Consider the following 21,787-nt stretch of genomic DNA (forward strand, 5'->3'; position numbering starts at 1 on the left):
CCATAATATTTTAAAATATAATATATACTTTTGTAAAGTTCCTATTAATCCTTTCCCCATAATCCCTCTTGACCTGAAACATGGATCTAACTTATTCCTTTCGACCTGGATCTCCCTTTGTTAGCAATATAAGTACACATTTTATAAAAAAATAATCCATAATACATTTATTTCAGTTGTTTAAAAGATAATCCATAATTAAGTCAAATAGCTTTTACACGTTATAGGAAAAGTGGCTCCAAACATTGTGGGCCATGTTGAGATAGAGAGACATCACTGTTGCATGCCCTCGACACAACGAAAATTTAAATTCTAATATCTCTTAGAAATATCAGAAGACAACCAATAGACCATAAAAGAGATTGTTGTAAAGTTTGCCTCTAATTTGTGTATTATAACAGGTTGTGAAGCCAGAGATGCAACCACGGTGCCCAAAAATACCATACAGAAACGTTATCAAAGGATGATATGGGCGTTTACTTGGATTTAAATTTCGTATATATTTTTGCCAGGCAAAAAAGAAAAACTGTAAATTGGCATCAAAGTTGAAATCCTCTGTTGCGCGTGAAACACAGCCAGCGATGGGTTGAAATTTCCAGCATGGATGTTGCACAAAATTGTTGATCCGAAAGATATTAGTAATTTAATGGCTTCATAATTAAACCCCAATTTAGTCTCCAAATAATGCCAATCATATAGATGTCAGCGGAAATGAGCCTAACCCATTCAGAACACAATACCACGTATTTCTGAATATATTTTCTAATTTCGTAAGAGTAAAAAATATGTTACAACTTTGGGTAATTACAGCAGAATAAGGCTGTTACAGACGGATTATGCAGATCACGCATCTATTCCCACAAACAGCTCCTTGATTTTCAAGACTTCCAAAAGGATTTCGGGACCTGTAGAAGAAAAACTTTAACAATCTGCTGACGGAAACCTTTCATCATCGTCCTCCGCCTTGAAGCCACTGACCGCAGGAAAAGTAGGGCGAAGGCCATCCATCAGCTCGCCATTACTGAGACTGCACTCTTCTGCGATTGGCCGCAGTGTTTTCTCCAAAGGCCGCCGTCTTCCCACACATACTCTCCGCGGAGGGGCAATTTCTAGCCACTTCTTATCAGTTGTTACAGTCGTCTTGTGAATCGCCATTACCAGACACTCACTTTGTACGGAGAAAACAATTTTGAAACGAAAACCCTAATAACTACCAAGCCCTAAGGACAGCAGCTGGGCAAACTGCAATCCGAGACGAATTATAGTGCTTTAGTAAAGTGAATATCGGTTGCAAGCCAGAGGAGCTAAATCAGATACGAATTCCTGAGCTGAGATTCCTGATGATGAGTGTGTTATGGTGTGGATTTAAAGGGCGGATGGGCTGCTTCCGTTTAACGCGTATCCAAAACTCCTTCCTCCGTAGTTTCGCCGGATCTTGGATTCCGCGTGGGCGCCTCTAGAAGCTTCTCAGGAATATTCCTGCCAACCGCAAAGATTAGGCACTACGCGTGTTTCGAACGTCAAGTGTGTTGTCCTTTTCAGTAGGATATTTTTGATAAATTTGATGTGTTTGCTTCAACAGATTGGTATCATGTGGACTCAAACCGGATTTGGAACGTGAAAAACGATGCGCATCTGTCGTTCTAAATATACACGTTGCTGCATTGTGATGCAAATTCCAATTGTGTGGTAGGTTTTGTTCAACCGTGCAACTCTATGTTTGGATTCCTAAAAGCTAAATATGTGTTAGCCAAACAACTAAAGTTATTAGCTATGAGCTGTGCTATTTGTTTATTGGAGAGACTGTTGTCATCTATGTGTTTCTGAATTGCCCATGATGCTAATAAGGTAATAGCATTTGCTGTTTCTTCTTGGGACATGCAGTTTGGAAAAAACATAAGATTTTCATGTTAGAAAACTAATAAACTTAAACAGCGATTCTACATGCGGAAAGAACTGAAAAGAAAGTAACCTTGGCGCTTACTCTAACAAAAATAAGTTCAACAACTCATAGAAAAATACAACAACAACTGAGTTTCATGGAAACTATAAAACGAGGAAGGAGCCATAAAAAACAGAAAATGTTACTGTACACCTTGCCCCTAATTTATGAATTGTCATCATTTTCAGAGACGAAAGATAAGAACATGGAAAAACTTTATGGATTGCCCTCAATTAGGCCGAGCCATCCAGTCCCCCATACACAACAATAATAATTGAAGTTTTGTATGGATCGGATTCGCGGGAAGACAAAACTCCTCCGTAAGAATTGAACTCTTGACCACAAATTACCCTAAGATTTGAGCTATTTCATAAACTGCGTCATTAATGCGCGCTGGCAATATATGAGCCTTGAGATAACAGGCGGATTCAAAATTCCCCTGTTTTTAAGGTTTTGACGATGTAAATCGCCCGGGACAAATCTGCAGATAAAATATATTTTCTGCAAACAAAATTTCCTCTAAATTTCTGATAAAAGGATCATTTGTAGCCAATAATCGTCCCAATACAACATCTATCAGAAAATTTATAAAGGAAATTGAACGACTCTGACTTCCAACAACAAAATGGTGATAGTTGCATAGAACGAGGATATTGGCCAATGAACATAATACACAGGTCATATACGACCCACGGTTTGCGCAAAAGGAAATAAATTATGGAACGAAACGGTGGATCGAAATTTGTTTCTTGGCCAACACACAGCAAGGCAGAGGTAAAAGGGCTCTGATACCAACTGTTAGAAAACTAATAAACTTAAACAGCGATTCTGCATGCGGAAAGAACTGAAAAGAATTACTGAAACTTAATGCCCAGGGGTACGAATTACCTCCAGCCATTGGTGAAACTGTTGATGCAATTTCCTTCTGAAACACCACGCTCCAGCTGCGCATGCAAAAAGGAAAGAAGACAGCTGATCTGAAGGCACTTCCAAGCTCTGCTATCTCAGCTAGATGGTGTAGAACTGAAGGGGATTGAGATAGGAGCTTGGGGACCAAACAGATGAACATATAGTTAAGCTTCGATCAAGCTTCTAAAAGCTATGTGTTAGAAAAACCACAAATCAAGGTAGAGATCAGATCAAAGTGATGGACCACTTTAGTAGCTCCCAATTATAAATTTAGTAATTGCAGTTGATTTTCTTAACTTAAGGAAACTACTGCAGTTGGTTTCCATAAGTTAAGAAAAACTGCAATTCCATAAATCAAAGTAGCTTTTGTGTAAAATCAATGGAGCTTAACATTCTCCCACTTGGTCCATACTTCCAAACTTAATGTCTCAACTTAAAAACCATTGATAATCTGTATTAAGTAATAGATACATGAATCATGACGATAAGTCCTCTTATGACGAGTATTATCTTCCATGTATTACTATGCATTTATTCTTATTATAATTTATGTGGCAACAATTTCTTAATGAATAAACCTTATGTTTATTCTTGGTCCTTCTTAAATGAATTTTCTCAAATCAACTTAAAGTGCACATAAATATGAGAAAAAACATCACAATAATTAAGAATTTCATTAAAATATCATTGTCCATACAATGAAAAACTTCATAATGGAACCAAGTCCCATATTCAATACATGATCCTTGAATTTAAATGATGGCATGCCCTTAGTCAAAGGATCAGCGATCATTAACTCAGTGCTGACGTGCTCAATGACCACTTTATTTTCTTTAACACGTTCCCTTATAGCTAAATACTTAATGTCGATGTGTTTATTTCGACTCCCATTTTTTTTTATTTTTTTTTTAGCCATAAAACCAGCAGCTGAATTATCACAATATATTCTCAATGGCTTAGAGATAGAATCCATAATTCTAAGCCCAGAAATGAAATTCTTAAGCCATACACCATGTAAAGCAGCCTCAAACAGGATATACATAAGCATTCTGATATCGTCCCAACAAATGCAATGTCAGGTCTTGTGCAGACTTGAGCATACATTAGGAATTGCTGATCTCTTAGGTCTAGTAGATCTTCTTAATGTTGTACCATCATCTTCCTGAGAAGTATGTGGTTCAACTTGTTGTTCAAAAGTTCTTGGCAACTCTTGAACTCCTTGATCTACTGGAATATCGTTAGCAGCTTGTGGAACTTCAACAATTGGTTGTTCAACACCAGTTTGTACTTGAGGGGTGCTATGAATAATAACCAATCTATCACTTGAAGTGGAAGGTTGAGATTCTGAATGATCTTTCTCAGAAAATACGTTTATGGTTTGATCGCTCCCACTGATCAAGTCATTTTCAAGAAACTTTGCATTTCTTGATTCCACAATCCTAGTGTTGTGAGATGGACAATAAAATCTGTAAGTATGTATGATCTCTAATATGTCTGAACTCCTATTGACACCTTTCTTTGACTTGTTGGTCTGATTTCCCTTTATGCAGTCCACACAAGTCTCAAAATCAGTAAAATCTAGAGTATTAAGTATTCCTTCATTTACCAATCTTTTAATTCTATCTATGGAGATATGACCTAGTCTCCGGCGCCATAATTTAGAGGAATCTTCATTAATAACACATCTTTTAGTGCCAGTGTGAACATGCATTGAATCATATGTGACTTTGTTTTGTAAATTAATGCAGTAAAGACCTTTAGACAAAATACCATTCCCAACATAATCAGATTTATAGAATAGACTGAAAGATTTTTCTGAAAAGTTTAAGGAATATCCAAAAGGTACAAGCCTTGAAACTGAAATCAAGTTTCTAGAAAAACTTGGAACATAAAAGGTCTTTTCTAACTCCAAAACAAAACCACTACTTAAAGTTAAATAACATGTTCCTATAGCTTCTACATGCGAGCCCATTTTGTTTCCTGATAAGATGCTTTGCTCACTTCCCACTGGCTTCCTTAGGTTTTGCAAACCTTGCAAGGAATTCGAAATGTGAATTGTTGATCCAGAATCAATCCACCATGTGTTAATATTAACATTAACCATATTAGATTCATAACAAACAAACGAGATTACTTCCTTAAGTTCGGGAATGTCAGAACGAATTTCAGAGAAATTTGCAGGTTGTACTACTGCATTAAAAAATCACATGCTTATGTTAAAATTGAGGCTTAATAAACTTTCATGTTTTACCAATGTAAAACATGCTAAAAAGAATTGAATCTAATGACATAAAAATTGCCTGTGGGCTAAATTTTTAATTCAAACAGATTCAATAAAACTTTATGATAAAACTTATTAATTCATAACTCATGTGGGTAGGTTATGAAATTTTATCCTAATTAATCACATAAATATAATAAAAATTCCCGTGGGATAAAATTTATTATATTCAGTGTAATTAATTACAATTTGATTGTAAATCATACTTAAAAGGAATTGAATCAAATGACATGAAAATTGCCTGTGGGCTAAATTTTCAATTCAAACAGATTCAATAAAACTTTATGATAAAACTTATTAATTCCTAACTTCTGTGGGTAGGTTATGAAATTTTATCCTAATTAATTAAATAAATATAATAAAGATTCCTGTGGGATAAAATTTATTATATTCAGTGTAATTAATTACAATTTAATGTCTAAATAATCTTTATGTGATCTTATCAAACAAAATATATAATTTTATTTAATTAAAGATGTTGTGGCTATTCTCTAAGTAATTAAAATTATATGGATCACTAGACATTATTTTGCTGCATAAACAAAACTTAACCAGAGAGAAAAACAATGTTTACTGAAAGGAGTAAGTCAAAATGACATTTTAATAAACTCCATAAAACTGTAATAATTCTCCAGCAAAATCAAAAGCAGTCAGCATTACCGAAAATGACTACAAATTGATTGTTCAATTTATAAACTTAACCCAGAGATTGACTGAAGCAGCGTTGATCTACTTTGCACCTGCATAGCAAATGCAGTTCGAAGGCTAGCTGGCTTGACTTCAGGCTCCATCCTTAAGTTTATAAAGCAACAAAAATTGACCAGCAAACAAGCTATTTTGCTCACAAAAACTTAATTTTCAACAACGCTAAATCTGAACTTCATGCGAAATAAACATAGGATCAAAACTGAATGCCCAAATGAGAAATAAACCATTTCTTATTTCTCTTTAATTACAAATGTTCATAAATGTAAGTTCAATGTAAATTTTTACAATAAATATGTAATCAATTATAAAATTTACAGAGTGCCATTATTCGATAATGATGGGATCAGGAGACGCAGCTAACGAATTCAAGAACCATCATATAAACATATATTGAATAGCATGGCACATGCTAACACACAAATTGTGCAAGTCTTTAAGGCTGCTAACTGCACCACTAGATGTGTCAGCCAGAAGCCTTGCTATATAAAGACATATAAAAGTAAAATGAGAACAAGTAATTCAAAATGTGGAATTTAATGATTGCATTTAGATTCAAAAGGAGTAAAATATATAGCTACATTTATATTGCATTGTATACACAAACCCACACATATACACACACTAATATGGACTCTTACCAAATAATCAATATTGCATATCACTTGTGTAAGTTTGTTTGTCCATTATCGTGTTAACCCTTATCTCATGGGCATATAGGACCCATTTCTATGGCATAAGATCTACATGACCACCACGATAATGTCATGCAAACCCACATGGATCATATCATCTAGGCCCAAAAAGATGAGTAATATTCAAAGTTGTTTATAGCATATACATCATTGTGGCACTATTTGTAGCTTGGAGACCTATCAAGAACACACCTTGTGGGCCTTTTACATGCAGAAATTATTATGTTTGAAACTAAACCCTTAAGCAAACGCTTTGCCAAATTTGATAGAATTATATCAAAAGATTTATATCTGGTAATTTCTGCCGAATAAAATGATCATAATTAAAATCAGGCAGTGTTAAATTTCAAGAACAGTGCGCCAGATCATTTATGATGTGCTGAATAAACATAAATAAAAAAAATTGTTTCATGCACCATATTAAAGCGCCTTGGGGTTCATAGCTCCCACTAGAAAACACTAGAAAAGAGCATTCCCCTACGTGAACCACTATTGGAAAACACTTTACAAAATATCAAGAGATCAGAAACAAGGCTCGCATAAAGCACTGAATAATGGATTAAATATATATGATAACGATTATTATGTTACCGATTCAACTGTCATTGTTGATTAGCAGAATCAATCAGTTATGATTAACTTGCATCGATTCGAAAACCAAATAAAGAATAGTAATATAAATACGTTTGCATTGATGGCAATTTTAATAACCTTTTGCCACCATGCGAATTACTGCAATGAATCTTACGGATTCACTGGATCGAATTCATAATTCCTATACATACTCCAAATTTGAACCATGGAACGCTAAATTTTTGGGACTAACCTTGGCGCTTACTCTAACAAAAATAAGTTCAACAACTCATAGAAAAATACAACAACAGCTGAGTTTCATGGAAACTATAAAACGAGGAAGGAGCCATAAAAAACAGAAAATGTTACTGTACACCTTGCCCCTAATTTATGAATTGTCATCATTTTCAGAGACGAAAGATAAGAACATGGAAAAACTTTATGGATTGCCCTCAATTAGGCCGAGCCATCCAGTCCCCCATACACAACAATAATAATTGAAGTTTTGTATGGATCGGATTCGCGGGAAGACAAAACTCCTCCGTAAGAATTGAACTCTTGACCACAAATTACCCTAAGATTTGATTTCATAAACTGCGTCATTAATGCGCGCTGGCAATATATGAGCCTTGAGATAACAGGCGGATTCAAAATTCCCCTGTTTTTAAGGTTTTGACGATGTAAATCGCCCGGGACAAATCTGCAGATAAAATATATTTTCTGCAAACAAAATTTCCTCTAAATTTCTGATAAAAGGATCATTTGTAGCCAATAATCGTCCCAATACAACATCTATCAGAAAATTTATAAAGGAAATTGAACGACTCTGACTTCCAACAACAAAATGGTGATAGTTGCATAGAACGAGGATATTGGCCAATGCACATAATACACAGGTCATATACGACCCACGGTTTGCGCAAAAGGAAATAAATTATGGAACGAAACGGTGGATCGAAATTTGTTTCTTGGCCAACACATAGCAAGGCAGAGGTAAAAGGGCTCTGATACCAACTGTTAGAAAACTAATAAACTTAAACAGCGATTCTGCATGCGGAAAGAACTGAAAAGAATCACTGAAACTTAATGCCCAGGGGTACGAATTACCTCCAGCCATTGGTGAAACTGTTGATGCAATTTCCTTCTGAAACACCACGCTCCAGCTGCGCATGCAAAAAGGAAAGAAGACAGCTGATCTGAAGGCACTTCCAAGCTCTGCTATCTCAGCTAGATGGTGTAGAACTGAAGGGGATTGAGATAGGAGCTTGGGGACCAAACAGATGAACATATAGCTAAGCTTCCATCAAGCTTCTAAAAGCTATGTGTTAGAAAAACCACAAATCAAGGTATAGATCAGATCAAAGTGATGGACCACTTTAGTAGCTCCCAATTATAAATTTAGTAATTGCAGTTGATTTTCTTAACTTAAGGAAACTACTGCAGTTGGTTTCCATAAGTTAAGAAAAGCTGCAATTCCATAAATCAAGGTAGCTTTTGTGTAAAATCAATGGAGCTTAACATTTCAGGCAAAGTTTGGATTGCCCTAGAGATGGCAGCAGGTCGTACTCTGGATGATCTGCTGGAACTTTCTCCTCCTGTGATAAGGCCCGCTTCAGGGTTTCCAAGTGTATTCTTCCACACCCCTGCTTTATCACAACTTTATTTTTTCTTCGTATTAATGATTTGGCCTTAATCTTTTCTCCATTTGTCTTTTATCTTCAATGTCCTCACAACATTAATGTTGTTGTTTTACATCCCCTCTATGGAGGGTTGGGTGAAGATGTAAACAACGAGAGAGGTGGAAAAATATCTCCACTCATTTTTTCTAGGCTGGTGAATTAGGTATTATAATATTTATTTGTTGAAATAGTGGTTACCACTATAATACTTTGATTACAAAGATGCCAACGCCAAACCTAAAAGTACATAGCAGATGCCACAACCAAAAGCAGAGTACTTATGAGAAGTCAGGGATCTTATTTATCTCGTACTATGACAAGCCAGGGAATCTTGTACTATGACAAGCCAGGGATTTTGTTTATGTCTCTCCCTAAGATAGCTCCAATTCTTGGAATCAAAGTGTTTCCCTTGCAATTGCCTTCCTATACTTCTTAACTAATCTAAAAATAAGTAGACTTCTCTAAAAATAGAATGAATAAATTGGCAAAAATTGATATGTTCGAAATTTCCAGAAATAAATCTGTATTTTTAGTTTAAGAAAATTAAAATTTATCTTAAAAATAATTATGGTTTTTTACAAATGTTAAATCTTAATTTTTTTTCCTTAACTAACATTTAGTTTTTTTAATTTTTAATTAAATTAAAATCCCCGTAATAAATATATTTCATTAATAATGTAACTTAAAAATTAATATATATCCTCCATCGTTTTTTAAAACACTCCATTAACATTCCGTTATTTTTTCCACGTGTATTCTTCCCTATATTAGGGAATAACGTTGTCTCCCGAGTCCCATATATTAACGGAGAAGTTCTCCAACAACTCATGACCGAGTAACAAATATGATAATAATAAAATAATTTAGAGATGGTCAATCCATACTTCGGCCATGATTGTAAGGTGATGTGTGTAATGTTGACCTTTTAGGACCCACTTTCACACTAATTAAAGTCGCGCTTTCACATTTGAGTTTCAAATTGAAAGTGAGCTTCCTCTCTCATTTATGTTGCACGTTACGATCGAGTAGTAATGGAGATCTTTTTAATTTCATTCATCTTTGGATTAAAGTTTCAACGATGCTTCCTTGACATTATGGACATGGATATTTAATAAAAAAGCCAACTTTTTGGGGTCACGGTGCAGTTAACTTTTTAAGTGAAAGTTTCTAATTTAAATTAATGGATAACTAAGTTATTTTTATTCATTTTAATTTTAATTAAATAAAAATATATTTTTAAAATTAATATTTTAATTAATTTTACCATAAAAATTTATTGAAATTTAAATGTAATATTAAAAATAGCAACCATTTATTTTAACTGTATAAGTTAATATAGTTGACCCATTATTATATATATATATATATATATAATTTAATTTCATAAAATATGTGGTTTAAGATTAAAAAAATATCATTTAATGTAGGTTAAATATACAAATTATTAGTAAATATTAATTTAAAAAGAAAAAATGGTCTGTAATATATTATATACACAAAGTCACATTATACATTTTTATATACCTAAAATTGTATTTAAGTATATTGAATATAATGTGTATAGTATTATTATAAACAAATTTGAGTTCACACATAAATATTAATTATAATTAATGTGTATAATAGCATTATGAATTTTTAAAAAATTATTATGTAATACGCCATAAATACCATAAATATATAGTTATGTTTAAACATCCTTTAACAATTAAATAAATTTTTTACATTTTATGATGATGATGATTGTTAATGTACAATAAGTCTTATATGGTTCGCTCGAGCTTCAAAGAATTATTTAACATTTTATTTCTATGCTCAAAGAGAAGTGAGAGAAGTATTCCTAGATTGATATAGTTTTGTTAAAGTAAAATGTTAAGAAGGTTGGTAATGTGACAAATATTTTGAAAATTAGATTGAATGTGAGTATAAGATGGACAATCTAAAAGAAAGTGTTTTTCATCTTCAACCTTCTTAGGCTCGCATAGGTGACAAACTATTTCATCTCATGGAATTTTGGGAATCGACCATTGCGCAATTTCATTATGAAGCCCATAGAAATTACTTTTAATCTTGTTAATATTTATTTTCTTCTTAATAATAGTCAAGGAAAACATATAATTTTGGTTTTCGAGCTTGGGGTTGATCACCTCCTTATAATATCATAGTTTCCTATTTCCCTTTAGCTCTTTATTTCCCCACAGTTTCTCCTTAAATTTGGAAGTAATAATATTTTTAATATGATCAAGATTCTACAAGATGATCTCCTCCTTTACTCCTCAGTGGTCCATCCAAGACTAGGCATCCTTATGTCACCTTTGCTTGAGCAGAAGGTCAGTAATTTTAGAGGTAATTTAGGAATCCTCTTGAAATACATGTTCCATAACTTGTTCTTATGCATAAAATTCCTAATTATAGTCATGCTTTCAATGAGGAAAGACTTGCTTCAATCATGAGGATAATGTAGGAAGCATTTCCTTTAAACTTGAGGTAGTACGCACACTGCAACCCCAAACCTCACAATTGTACGAAGTAACAAGATTGATGAGAGTTTCAAAGAAGATATTTTTTAATCCAAATTTAAATATTTTCCAACTTACAATTGTTTTCAACCCCATAGTTAGTTTTCCAACCTATATTTATTATTGTCTTAATGTTATAATTTTGATTGAGCTTATGATCGATGTCGATTCCTAGATATTTGTATGAAGGAACTTCCTTCAAGGAGTTGTGATCATAGGTGGTCATTTTGGATTTAATTATCATGATTTTAGTTTCGCTGGTATTTATAGCCATATCCATCTTTGAGCAACAATATTGGAGGATTTTGAGTTTCTTTCCAAGATCGTAATGGCCTCTTGCCAAAAGAACAATATCGGTAGCATAAAGGAGAAGAGTTATGACCAGATGAATGAGTGTGGGGCCAACACAACCTATATCTTCCAAACACTCTTTTAGTTTATCAATATATATATACCAAAAAGGGTATGGGATGACGAACATCCTTGCTTGAATCAAATATTGCATTTAATTTCTTCCAAGCAACCCTTACTAGTCCTAAGCTTAGAAATAACATTCTTGTATAGCCTTGTCACAACAACCTTCAACTCGAGAGAAACCATTATCACTTCTAGCCTATTTTATAGCTTTGTTCTAGGAATGTGTCAAAAGATTTTCTAAACCAACAAAACAATAAAAGAGATTAGTTTCATTATTTTGAAATTCCTTGACAATTGTAATAAGTTTAACAAGATGGTCCATAGTTGAATAATATCTCCTAAACCTAGTCTAGTCTTTAGCTCCTTTACCATGGATTTCAAGCCAAAGCCTAATCTTCTTTCTAAAATAAGCATGTACAACTTGGCTAAAATGTGGCTAATCAAAATGGTCCTATAATTAGAGGGAATGCGTTTATCCCCACTCTTAAAGATATCCACAATAAGGCTCTCTATCCAAGGCTTAGGGAATCCTTACTTCACTACTAAATTAAAGATCTTGTGTATGTACAGGATGAGGATAATTACCATATTTTAAATTTTTTAGTTTTGTATCCTTCAAAGTCCTTAGCTTTCTCATTAGTGGGGTACTTATCCCCAAACTCAATGTCTTTCAAGGAAGATAACATTCTTTAGAGGGGCATTCAAAATGGCATCCATTGTGTTAGGGAATTCGTAGAGGGTTTTAAGGTAAATATTCTAATTGTTTAATGGAATCAAATGATTTTCTTTAGTCTTATGAATAAAAAATTATTCAAAATTTTGTAAGATTAGACTTAGAAAGGTGCAACAACTACTCTTGCTTTCTACTTGTATAATATATTTTCTTTCTTTTAATAAGATATTTGTATAATTGTATTTTATCAAGTTTTAAGGTTTCATTAAGAGTATTTTTAATAGTTTTTATAGTAATTTTACAGTTATTATCATATCAATGGTTGGTAGTTCTATTATTATTTTTATATAATACCTTGGTAGAGAACTTGCTAATGGTAGTAGAGAGAGTTGTAGTAAAATTATGATAAATGTTTTTAATGTTATCCTTATAATTTAGGATTTCTAAATGCCTATTTAAATCTTTTAAGAAGATATCCATTTTACTCTAGTAAAAAAGAGTGTAGTTTTGACTTTCACATATCTTATGCATGTGCTTGTTTTGCATGAAAAAGTTTAGAGATAGGTTAAACGTCTATGATGATAGTAAGGCTCATGGGCATTTAATAAGTCAAAGATTACAATTTAGTTTGAAATAAGGATATTATATATCACCTAATCCATGACATTACTTCCAAGCCCAGGAATACAAGTCACTTGATTATGCCATTGCAAATTATAAGGTATTGAAAACTGTAAAACTTGACTAAGTTTGTACAAATAGTTCTTCGAAGTTTCTTTTGAATCTACTAGCTAAATCAAGATCCTTATCTAACCAAAAAGGATTAAGGTTTGAAACATTACTTAGAAGAAAATCTTGATTAATTATCGTCATAGCGTTAAAGTCTCCTAACAAGAGAATATTACCTGTATTCCTTACACTGTGGATATTCTACTCTAAGGTACTATAAAGGTAACAAGTTGTCTTTAGTGAGACATTATGGAAAATTTTCCAGTCTAATTTATCTGAAGTCCGATAGGAATTTATTGGAATTACAAACTTTTGGCAACCCTGCACAATTGAAGTGCCCTTGGGATTTTTCAGGGTGCTAAGTCCATATATACAGTCAAAAAACCAATTTAAATAACACAAATCAAGATTTCACCTCAAAATTTTCCGCAGGATTCTAGCACCGAAAAGTCCAAAAAGTAGCACTAAAGACAACTCCTAAAGATAATATTATCTAGATCCTTTTTTCTTATAAAAGGTAAGTTGACAAGTGTAAAATAACAAATTACAATATTAGTTTATGATGCTTTTAAATCATATAGATATTACATGTGTATCATAGTTTGTACACCACACTGTAAATTAAATTCATATTTCATGAAATTAGTAAATGGTTGCAAAGTAGATTGTTTATCAATTGTTGTGGATATGAAATTACTCAGCTAAATTAGCCAAAAAAAATTATAATATATTTATTTCAATGTTTTAAAAGATAAATTCATAATTAATTCAAATAACTTTTATATGTTATGCATAATGATATCCTTAAGGGTTAGTTCAAGTGGTTTACAACTAGATGTGAAGTTATTTGATATTGTTGCTAGTTATTGTTAATCACTGGTTCAACTTTTCTTGGATTTCTAGTTCAAATTTCTTTGATTTTATCAAATCCGGTAATGTTGACTGTTTATTAGATTTACCAACCACAAAATGTCGAAAAATACTCTAAAATTTCCAACTTTCATTCCAAACTAAAATATATATATGAAAACACCCCGATTTGGGTGTGTGCTGGAGGTTGGAAAGGACGGAAAATAGTCATGAGAACTATGAGGATTAATGGAAGGGTACCTCCCACTGCCCCCCACATGCTCATGGTGATGGGTGGTAGGAAAGGTGGCGAGCATGGCAAGGACAAGGTGGGAGGCGTTGCAGGTAAGGAATGACAGGGGAGATGTAATGGCATGGTAGATGGTGGAGTTAAGGAAGATCAAGGGAGTGATAACTACATTTTTACGAACGATGGTGGGAGTTGGAGCACTAGAGCAAGGAGGTGAAGGCATCATCAATGGCATCAGTGGAGTGAATCTGGTTATGTTTCTTGATCATGCAACCCTCTTGCTATGGCAACATTGTTTGTTTATGGATGAAGGGTTTGGGAGAAGCTAGGGGAGGGGAACTAGGGGGCTAGCTAGGGAAAACATTGTAGACATGGGCGAGATGTTGTTTGGTTTAGTTTTTTGCCTTCGAGGGTCCTGAGTGTTGACTTGGTTAGCAAATGGGAAGCCCCTCTTGAGAGCAGCAGAGTGAATTCACATGACTATTCGGGTGGAATGGAAGAAGTAATGCAATGGGGAAGGGTAGGCATGAAGGAAAGCAGAGGAGTGGTGCAACTTAACTGGGTAGAGGGGAATGGGAAGGCTCAACCTTGCTGGGGAACCCTTGACTGGGCAAAGGGGAATGGGAAGGCTCACCTGTGCATGGGAACTCTCGCTTGGTCGAGAGAGGGGTGGGTCAACCGAACTGTGTATGAGTGGCACCGGGAAGGGAGCAGAGAGAAGCAAGACAGGGCAAGGCGACTGGCCTCATTTCCTGAACGGGCTGTCACCCAACCTGTGTATGTCTTAGAAAGCAATCGGGATAGGCAAAGGAATAAAGTTAACGTTGGTATTGAAATTCAACGACAGAGGTTAACTCATCGTGCCTTTGAACAAGGTGTGTACAAAGTGGAGATGGCTCGGTCGGCAAGAGGAAGAGGGCGTGGAAGACGTGGGAGGGAACCTGCACGGGAAAATGACCCAAGCACCTCAGAACCGAGAAAAGGAATGAAGCTGGTAGAACACCTTATCAGCGAAGCTGTTGTGGCTTATAGGGAGGGAACGGATGTTGGTATCTATAAGTTGTTGGAAGAATGGGAGGGAGAAATTAAACAGCAAGGCGAGACTGAGGAGGAGATTGAGAACTGGAGGACTGTAATCTCGGATCCCGGGAATACCAGAGGTAAAATAACTCAGTTTAAACAGACCCTTTATCTTTATTGGCTTATGAAAATCCTAATGGGGAAGGCGATGGAGCAAATATCAGTGGGGATGGCGCTGACCCTCCAAGATATGCCCAACTATAAAAAAAGATTTGCAGCAAATTCAATTTCAACTTCACAAGTAGGACATCTGCTTGGACAGAATTCAAAGGCACATCCCTTGCATCATCGAACTAGCTGAGATGCCTAGTGATTCTGCCAAGGACCCGACATCGGTCGAGTCAGCTTCAAAAGAGCAGCAGGAATAGCGAGTTAATCTAGGCGGTTTTTGTTTTTATGGGTAGCATTTACTTTACAATATGCATGCTTATGATAGATAGACATATAGAGTCTTACCATGAAACTGAAACTTATCTAGCTTGGTTAAAAAGGCTGATACTTTATTGTTTTTGGATGGCTTATAATGAGGATAGGTGGCCAACAGACTTGGTTTCCCACTGGGCAAGTTGAGGCCACCTATCTCACATAAAAATGTTATACATCATGGAAAAATGGCTTTCATTCCAAATTAAAAATATATATATGAAAACAAATTAAAAAAATAAAAATAAAAATTTTATACAACATGGGCAAAGTGGCTTCATACATGTTGAGATATGTGTGAAAGAGACAATAGTGTCCCCACATCTCATTTAGAGATCATGGTGGACACAATGAATTTTATATTCTAATATTTGTTACACACATCATAAGACAACCAAGAGACAATAAGAGAGATTATTGTAAAGTTCGCCTCTAATTTGTGTATTATAACACATATTGAACCCAGAGATGCACTAGGGAAGTACCACGGTGCTAAAAAATGCCATGCAGAAACGTTATCAAAGGATGCTATGGGCGTTTAGTTGCATTACATTGACATCCAAACTCTGATTCTGTTGAAAGGAAGAAAGTGTGTAAATTGGCATCAAAGTTGAAAAATATAGGGGTTGATTTCCCAAATGTGCATTGCAGTTACAAACATTTAAGCCTAAATCCTCTGCTGCGCCTGAAACACAGCCAATTATGTGTTGAAATTTCCACTACTGATGTTGCACAACATTTTCGTTGGGGAAGATACCAATAATTTTATGGCTTAATAATTAAACCCCAATTTAATATCCAAATAATACCAATCATATAGATGTCAGCGGAAATGATCTTGACCCATTTAGAACACAAATCCATGTATTTGTGAACATATTTTCATAATTTCATAAAAGTAAAAAATATATTACAAAATTGGGTAATTGCAGATGAATAAGTTCGTTACAGACGGATTATCCAGATCACGCATCGATTCCCACAAACAGCTCCCTGATTTTCAAGACTTCCAAAAAGATTTTGGGAGCTGCAGAAAAAAGGTTTAACATTCCGCTGACGCAAATCTTTCATTATCGCCCTCAGCCTTGAAGCCACTGACAGCAGGAAAATTAGGGCAAAGGACATCCATGAGCTCGCCATTACTGAGACTGCGCTCTTCTATGCTGGAATGGAAGAGAGAAACTGCTAGTGGTCGGATCTCATGCAGGAGGAGATCAAGAGAAGCATTCGAGATGGTTAAGAAAATATGGCCTTAGCAAGTAAGACAAGGAAAGGGAAAGGGAAGGCCTGAGCATGTGATTATTGAAATTATTATTGTTATACTTTATTTGACTTCCTCATGTGCCTCAGAACCATTATTGAGTGTTTCCAAGATCTTATTGATGAAACCCTAGACCTAATGAGATCTAAAACCCTAAAAATTACTTTTACAGATTTAAAGACAAAAAATGACTGCAGATGATCTAGATGTATAAAAATGAGCCAGCAGGAAAAGAACATGAGGGAAAATGTATAATATGCCACTAGGGAAAATGTATAATATGCCACTACCATCAGATGATCCATGACTCGAAAGGCCGCCGTCTTCCACACATACTCTCCGCCGAGGGGCGATTTCTAGCCACTTCCTATCACTATTTACCGTCGTCTTAAGAATCGCCATTACCAGAGTCAAATTGTCTGGAAAATACAATCTTGAAATGAAAACCCTAGCCTGCACCAAACCCTAAGGACAGCACCAGGGAAAACTGCAATCTGAGGCGAATTAGAGTGCTTTTGTAAAGTGAAAATCGCTTGCACGCAAGAGGACACGAATTTTTGACCTGTGATTCCCACTGCGCCTTAAGATGTGCGCGCAGTGTTGTGGATTTAAAGGGCGGATATGTAGTTTCCGTTTAACGCGTATCGAAAACTCCTTCCTACGCAGTGTCGCTGGATCTTGGATGGTGCGTGGGCACCTCTAGGAGCTTCTCAGGAATATTCCTACCAACCTCGAAGATTAGGCACCAGGTGTGTTCTGAACGAGTGTGTTGTCCTTCTCAGTAGGATATATGTGATAAATTTGATGTGTTTTCTTCAACACATTGCGGTCATGTGGACCCAAAATGGATTTGGAACTTGAAAAACGATGCCCTTCTGTCGTTGTACAGATAAACGTTGCTGCATTGTGTTGCAAATGCCAATTGTGTGGTTGGTTTTGTTCAACGGTGCAGCGCCATGAATGGAATCCTAAAAGGTCAAAAGTGTAAACACCTCCATCAGCAATCCTCTACCGCACCCTTGCTTCATCACACAACTTTATTTTTTCTCCGTATTAATGATTTGACCTTAATCTTTTCTCCACTTGTCTTTATCTGGAATGTCCTCACAACATTAATGTTGTCGTCTTACATCCTATCTATGGAGGGTCTGGTGAAGATGTTAACCAGATGTGGTGGATAATTCCCTATGGAGGGTCTAGTGAAGATGTTAACCAGATGTGGTGGATAATTCCCTCTGCCCGTGTAGGAAAATTTTATTGTTTTCTTACTACTAAAGAGAAAATGAAAGGTTATTATTAACGTGTCCAAGTTAAAGGTGGATGATGTTTGGATTCCCACCTATTAGCAAACTATTTTTGAGGCAAAATTGTATCAGCAATAATGTTGTTGAGGTGAAATTGTATTTTCAATTTGTGGATAGTTTTGGTACTGTGGTTAAGGCTTTAAAGGGATTTCTTAAAGCTTATACTCATTTCCAGGGGTAATTTAGAGATGTTTTTTTACAAATTCCATAGAAATTTTAAAAAAGTAAATTAGAAAAAAGCCATATATTTAAGAGTAAATATTGATTTGAAAAGAAAATGTTCATTTTAGTTTTTGTAGAGAAATTTCTTATGTTTTTATTGTAAGTGATGCAATTAGTACAAATTCTAGCACATTACTACAACATGTGGGAGGATGCATGCTAACCATTCAATATAATGATAATGAGATTGGGAGGATGCATGCTAACCATCCAATATAATGATAATGAGATTGTTTTTCGGATTAATCACATTATTAAGATTTAGTTTTTCAGATTAACCAAATCTTAATAATGTGAATTATCCGAAAGACAATCTCATAATCATTATGGATAACAAAAGTCTAAGATCTAGCATTTAATATAGTTTTTAGCAATGCCAGCAAGAAACTTTTTAATTGTTCTTCATTCTTTCAAAAAAAAGTAGTCCAAAATAACTCATTGTCTCCTTTGGATTCTCACACTCCTTAATCAGAACTTTACTCTAGATATTACATGGAATATATTAGATTTTATATTGGAGTAATCAATAATTAATAGTGCATTAAGTCGTGGTGCATGTGAGCGTTGTGCTAGATATTTGGATGTTTATGGTAGCAAATGTTATTAATATATATGGATGATTAACACTTCACTAATCATCGATAGTCAATGCTTACAAGTATCATCCTCTGTGGATGATGGTTGGGGTTTCCCTTGGTGGCTAATTGTTGATGAATTGCACCTTAGTATGTGTTGTACTCTTTTCTAGCAATTATTAAACTTCACATTGCATACTAACTACCCTCTTGTTAGACTTGGGTGTTTTATATGGTTGGGTGGAAGCTTTTTGGAATAGTCACTCATTAGATATTTACTCGCTTTGAGACATGTAATCTAATGAGTATATCTTTCATGACTTGTTATGAGTAATCTTTAGTTGATATGATGTCAATATAATTAGACACATTGTGATATGTTGATACTTTAGTCTAATTGATAAGATATGGTTCTCTCAACTTACCATCCCCTTATACTTGCTTCTACTAAGTGTTGAGTATAATGAACCTAAATACCAATGTAATTACCTATTTTGTGATGGGAACTAATATTTTCTAATTAATCAATGATATCATTAAAGGTTTTTGATAAGGTTCTTGATAATAGTTTGATTATAAAGACGTCCACACCAGACCTAACAGTACCTAACAGATGCCACAACGAGAGCATCCATGACGAGCCCAGGATCATGTTTATGCCCCCTCCCTAGGATAGCCCCAACTCTTCGAATCAAGGTGATTCCCTTGCTTGCTGAGTTTCGCAATCATGCAACCGCCATGCCCTCCTGCAACATCATGAACACATAAACTTCTAAAAACACCTTCGAAATTTCTAGACATACATCTACATTCTTAACTAAAACAAATGTTTAAAATTTATCTTAAAAATAGTTATATATATATATATATATATATATTTTAATTTTTAATTAAATTAACATCGACATAATAAATATATGGTTAATGATGTAACTTAAAAATTAATATATATACTCAATCGTTTTTTAAAACACTCCATTAAGATTCCGATCTTTTTTCCAAGTGTACTCTTCCCTATATTAGGGAATAACGTCGTCTCCCGAGTGCCACATATTAGCGGAGAAGTTCTCCAACTCATGACCGAGTAACAAATATGATAATAATAAAATAATTTAGAGATGGTCATTTCATACTTTGGCTATGATTGTAACGTGAGTGTAAGGTTGACCTTTTAGGACCCACTTTAACACTAACCAAAGTTGAGTTTTCACACTAATCATTTGAGTTTCAAATTGAAGTATCATTAATTTCTCGATTAAAGATTCAAGGATGATTCCTTGACATTTTGGATCTGGATTTTTAATCCAAAAGCCAACTTTTTGGGGTCGCGGTGCACTTAACTTTTTAAGTGAAAGTTTTTAATTTAAATTAACGGATAAATAAGTTATTTTATTAATTTTAATTTTTAATTAAATAAAAATAAATTTTAAAAATTAATATTACCGTGTTAATTTAGGTTCATTTTTTTTTAAAATTTAAATAGATATACAAATTATTAACTAATATAAGAAGATTAATGCTTTAATATATTAAATTGAAAGGCGAAAAAAAAGTTCTATAATACATTATATTCACAAAGTAATATTAATATATATTGTATTCTTATATATCTAAAGTGATATTTGTGAAAATGGAATACAATAGGTATAGTATGCAATATATCATAAAAATATAATTATATTTAAATATTTTTTAATAATTAAATAATTTTTTAACATTTTGTGATGATGATGGTTAATGTACACTAAGTTTTATAAGGTTTACTGGATTTTCAAAAGGCAAGAAATTAATAAGAATGGTTTAAATTGTATTTATGTGATCAAAGAGAAGTGAGAGAAGTGTTCATAGATAACTATAATTTTGTTGAAGTAAAAGGTCAAGAAGGTTGGTAATGTGACAAATATTTTGAAAATTAAATTGAATGCGAGTATAAGATGGACAATCTAATAGAAAATATTTTTCATCTTCAACCTTCTCAGGCTCGCATAGGTGACAAGCTATTTCATTTGATGGAATTTTGGGAACAGACCATTGTATAGTTTCATTATGAAGCTCATGGAAATTACTTCTAACCTTGACAATGTTCATTTTCGTCTTAATACTAGTCAAGATAGACATCTAATTTTGATTTTTGAGATTGGGGTTGATCACCTCCTTATGATATCATAGTTTCCTATTCCCCTCTAGCTCTTTATTTCCCCATTATTTCTCCTTCAATTTGGAAGTAATAATATTTTTAATATGATCCAAATTCTACAAGATCATCTCCTTCTTACTCTTCAATGGTTCATCCAAGACTGGACATGCTTATGTTTGCCATGCTTGAGTAGAAGGTCATTAATTTTAGAGGTAATTTAGGAAGCTTATGATGGATGTCGATTACCAGTTTTTTGTATGAAGGAACTTCCTTCAAGGATTTGTTATTATAAATAAAAGTATCATAGGTGGTCTTCTTGGATTTAATTATCACGTTCTTAGTTTCGTCATTATTGACAATCATATCCATCTTGGAGGATTTTGAGTTTCTTGCTAAAATTGTAGTGGCCCCTTGCGAAAAGAACAATATCAGTAAGCATAAAAGGTGAAGATTTATAACCAAACCAGTGAGTGTGGGGCCAACACAACCTATATCTTTTAAACACTCTTCTAGCTTATATATATATATATATATATAGGTATGGTATAAGGAACATCCTTGCTT

This window comes from Pinus tabuliformis, chromosome 7, assembly GCF_031772625.1.
Source record: "Pinus tabuliformis cultivar Carrire ecotype Pingquan chromosome 7, CPIR1, whole genome shotgun sequence".
Lineage (NCBI taxonomy): Eukaryota > Viridiplantae > Streptophyta > Pinopsida > Pinales > Pinaceae > Pinus > Pinus tabuliformis.